General features: G+C 46.2%; 1 long non-coding RNA gene across 1 annotated transcript; it reads left to right on the top strand.

The window, feature by feature from the left end:
- Nucleotides 1-2,804: 2,804 nt before the first annotated feature.
- LOC120370607 lies at nt 2,805-4,558 on the top strand. The gene is made up of 3 exons (XR_005583827.1): nt 2,805-3,099; nt 3,300-3,402; nt 4,499-4,558. It is a non-coding gene; the product is annotated as an uncharacterized LOC120370607 (long non-coding RNA).
- The last annotated feature ends 350 nt before the right edge of the window (nt 4,559-4,908 follow it).

The following is a 4,908-nucleotide window of genomic DNA, read 5'->3' as shown; positions in this document are numbered from 1 at the left end:
CTCTCCCATACCCTAGTCACCTTTTTGCAGTCAATACAGAGCAAGCTGGATCCTTTGGTAAACTGGGCATAAGCAAACAATGTGCACTTTAATGTAACTATATGTAAATGTATACATCTAGGAACAAAAAATGCAGGCCATACTTACAGGACGGGAGACTCTATCCCAGGGAACAATGATGCTGAGAAAAAACTTGAGCCATGGCAGATAATCAGTTGAACATAAGCTCCCAATGCGAAGTTGTGGCCAAAAGGATTGAAATGATCCTTGGAGGCATAAATAGAGGAATCTTGAAGAAGAGTAAAGAAGTTATTTTCCCTCTGAATATGGCACTCATGTGAGTGCTGCTGGAATGCTGTGTCCAGATCAGATGTCCACAATTCAAGAAGGATGCTGATAAATTAGAGGGGATTCAGAGAAGAGTCACAAGAACTATCAAAGGATTGGAAAATATACCTTTAGTGATAGACTCAAGGAGCTCAACCTATTTAGCTTTACAAAGAGAAGGTTAAGGAGTGACTTGAGGACAGTCTATAACTACTCACATGGGGAACAAATTTTGATAATGGGTTCTTCACATTAGCAAACAATGGTATAACAAGATTCAATGGAGAAAAAGGAAGCTAGATTAATTCAGACTGGTAATAAGGCGTACATTTTTAATAGTAATTTTAATTAATCATTGGAACAATTTACCAAAAGTTGTTGTGGTGGATTTTCGGTCACTAGCAATTTTAAAATCAAGATTGGATGTTTTCTAAAAGATGTACTCTAGTTCAGAGACTATTTCGGAGAAGTTCTATGTTATGCAGGAGGTCAGACCGGATAATCACAATGAACCCTTTTGGCCTTGGAATCTAAGTAACTAGAAATCTAATAATAGGATTATGCACGTGTATTATGTTACCGAGTTTGGCTCATTGTAGCTAGCACCTGGTCTGAAATATAGCTATAGATCTCAGGAGGAGAGAGGGTTGATGAAATTCCCACAGCTTCATAACTGCTAAAGAAAAGTTCTTAGAAGTGTGATCAGTGATAAGTTTTCTTTAATGTCGTATGTTTGTACAGGTGAAAAAATACAAGAAGTTTCTTCTGGACATACTGATCGGGGCCTTACATGACGTTTTCAGTTCTGAAGTGATTGGTGAGAGCATGAAAGCACTGGCCAAAGTCCTGAAGGAGCTGAAAGAGAAGGACATTGGTTCTTCCTTCAAAAACCTCACCGAACAGATCCGGGCCTACTTTGACGATGTATGTGAACAGAACTCTGCAACCCCAGTTCAACCGATCTTGATTAGACTCGATTTACGATGTGTGATGTGGACTCCCTGGGCATTGCTCATGTCAGAGTGCAGAGATTTTAGGCCCCAGGGAAGGGAGGTGTTTTACGGAGGAGGAGAACATTAGGAGGATGGGGATGACATCCCTGCTCTCACAGTCTCACCCTTCTGTTCTTGATTGCCACTGAGAACCTCAAAGAAAGTCTGAATACTAGATTAGGTAGCTAGATAACCATGAAAAGGGTACAGAGTGCAATAGAAAGTGTTGGGCCTGCTCTATACCGTTTTTATGTGAGAGGGTTGGAATGATAATTCTGTTTTGCAGAGAATTTTGAGATTTCAAATTTTGGTTTTGTTCCTATTTGTGGAACCCCTCCCCCAAACTTCAGAACTCCTTGTGAAACAGAATTACTATTCTCAACCTAGCTCTGTTGGAAGCCTTGGCCCGGGGCAGTCTGCTCTCAGACTATCCTGGTGCTGGGAACCCAGGAAACTCTGGGAGCTAGAGGTGCCAGGGAGTTGCAAATTTGAGAGCTAGGACCCCCAGGGTCATAGGGTTGGAAGGGACCTCAGGAGGTCATCTAGTCAACCCTCTGCTCAAAGCAGGACCAATCCTCAGCTTTTTATCCCAGTTCCCAAAATGGCCCCCCAGGGACTGAACTCACAACCCTGGGTTTAGCAGGCCAATGCTCAAACCACTGAGCTATCCTTCCCCCCAAAGCTGGGAGCCTGGAAGCCTATGATCCCAGTCAGCCTGCTAGATTGGCTGCCAAGGAGCTGGATGGGTGTACTGGCAAGACACCAGGCAGGTTTCTAAGGACCCTGCCTGGCTTCTGGAGGAATTTCATCAAAATTGAACTGTCTCTAAAATATTTTCATGAATCAGAAAATTCGAATAAAAAATTGGTTAATTAAAGTTTATCTGACTAGCTGTAGTTGCAATCACTTTACTTTAGCGTAGAAGAGACGGCTGTGTGAGGTGCGTGATGGGATTGTCCCTTACTTACCAAGTTGTGGGGCTTTCTTGGCTGTAGGAGAATGATGGTCTTCGCTCAGTGGCCTTTGTCCTATTTGGCATCCTGGCTCAGTTGACAAAGAAAAAATGGAAGGCCTATTTCGCTGAGCAGGTTCGAAAGAGCTGGGTCATACTTCTGCTGCACCTGCAAGACCCAAGCCCCGAGGTTTCAATGGTAAGACCAACAGTGACTTATTTACTAAGCCAAAGGAATCTTCCTCCCAGTGCCAGGGGAGCACTGCTATTCCTGCTTGTTGTGGAGGCCCAAATTCTCCCCTCAGTTCATTGCCCTCCTGCTGAGTCACTTCCAGTCAGGTTGGTCCATGGCTGCCTCACCAGAATCGGTCATGGGTCTGACCCCTACAGGTCTCTGTTCCTGTCTGACTCTTCACCCCAGGCCCCTGCCTCCCCAGAACAGAGGAGAGACCACAGATGTGCCTGGTGAAGCAGCTTTCATCGGTATATCTGTTCCCAAAAGACATTGATGCTACCTCCAGGTTTCAGTGGAAGCTCTCCCCTCTATTAGTCATTCCTGCATGTTTCTGCCAGTCACATCCAGATGAATCCTTTTTTGTCCTGGAATAGATGAGCAGTCACGCAGATGAGTTCCCTTTGATTGAACACAGCACTCGGTAGGGAACAAGTCAATGGTGTGACGCTCTTTTTCAGGAATGCAGAGCTACATTTCACCTCTGTTTCCCGTTTTTGGGACTGAAGAGACTCCAACATGCGATCAATAAGCACCTTGGTGGCAGAGCCGAGCTGAAGCCTGAAGAGCTCCAGGTGGACATTTGCAGACACCTTGTGAGTGAGCTGTTGAACTGTAGGAGATTATTGACTGGAGGGTGATGGGAAATGTAAATCTGCCCCAGATTCCCATTTTTTCCACTTCTACCCAGCCACCTGTTCTTGCTCTTATTTACCTGTGGTTCATAAAAGCATGTGCTGGCAGTCAAAGGGCACTTCTAGCCAGAGAGAGCTCATGTGTCCCTGATTTCCTCTAGGCCAAAGAAAATGCAGAACTGCTGGAGAACTTGTATAGCACCACCATCGCGTCCTTCAGTAGCAGCTGGGAAGGGATCCGGGCAGGTGCCGCCAACTTAGCTGGTGAGAGATGATGCCCAGTGTCCCTTTTGATATTCCCATTGAGGGAGACAGAAAAAATCCCACTGTGCAGCACTGAGCTGCCATTAATCTCTCTGTGCCTCAGCTTCCCACTCATAGATGGAGATGTTAATGTACCTATCTCTCCAGGATGGTGGTCGGAGGAATTCATTAGTTGCTATAAAGGGCGTCGGGATTGTTGCAGGGGAAGCACGGTGCAGTCATTTCGTAGTAGTGCCTGGGACACTGTCACGTAGGGCATGGTTACACTTTGAGCTGGGGGTATAATTCCCATCTTGATGAGACACACCCGCACTAGCCCTTTGTGCTAAAAATAGAGAGTAGCTGCGGCGGCAGGAGCAGCAGGAGGTTTAACCACCCCAAGTATGATCCCATCCAAACCCCAAGTCTATTCTCACAGTGGCTGCTCCTCCCACTGCTTGTGCTGCCTTAGCTACATTCTAATGCTAGCGCTGTCAGAGCTAGTGTGGGCCTGTCCCATTGAACTGGGTGTGATACCTCTAGCTCAAAGTGCAGACCTACCCAGTGCTGTTCAGTGCTCCTCACTGTGACTTCATCACTGGGAGGCAAGCAGCCCACCTCCCCATAGCGCCTGCTGTTTCACCTTCCTGGCCACAGCACCTTGTCAAGGAAGCATTAGGTTCCTCCTGTTTGGCCCTGTGGCCTCTTCTCCCTAGCACACCCATGTGAGACAGGCAGGCATTGGGGCTCACCTATCAGTCACCTTGTGAGATCCCTGCTTAGAACTCGCTTATTCCTGGCCCCAGTCCTTTGCTCAGACCACTAGACCAAACACTATCTTAGTATGTCTCCAATAACTGACTGCAGTGGCAAGAGGAGCACAGACTGTTTCATCAAGCAAATGGGTTTTATGTAAACATTCTTTTTAAAAAATGTCTCTCTCATTCTCTTCAGTGTGGACTCTAAACTGCTCTAGCATCCTCTTGCCCACAGCTCACCCTTAGGCCCACAGTAGGAGACCCCAAAGACCTGTCTAGGGGCTGCTAATATCACTTTGCACTCAACAAGGGAAGGTTTTATTGTTATTGTTGTTATTTATTTGACATTGTGTATTTAGGCATCATCCTGGAACACACAGACACTCAGCGTATGAAATGGCTGGACCTGGAACATCTGCTGATGTGTAAGTGATAAATACAGCTGAAGTCCTGCTCATTAATGAGTTATAAAGGAATTTAGCTGACAAGCAGCAGTAACCGATACCACTGGTGCAAAGTGCATCAGCCACACATCAAAGGACAAATTCACTCTTGCCCAGTAGAAAGTCAGCCTTAATTTCCCCTGAAGGAGGAAGCTGCAGAAGGTGTGATATGAGTCAGTGCATCTCCTGGTTGTCCTGGCAATGCCCCCTTCCCAGCCAGTGCTCTCCACACTTTGGGCTTTATTGGCTTTCTGTGGACTCCCCAAGTGAGAAGTAGCCACTTTCTGCTACCCCAAATTTCCCACCAGCAATTTTGCTTCCAGTAG

The sequence above is a fragment of the Mauremys reevesii genome, linkage group 1 (genome assembly GCF_016161935.1).
Source record: "Mauremys reevesii isolate NIE-2019 linkage group 1, ASM1616193v1, whole genome shotgun sequence".
In the NCBI taxonomy this organism is placed as follows: Eukaryota; Metazoa; Chordata; order Testudines; family Geoemydidae; genus Mauremys; species Mauremys reevesii.
This window is presented reverse-complemented; position numbering and strand designations above follow the sequence as displayed.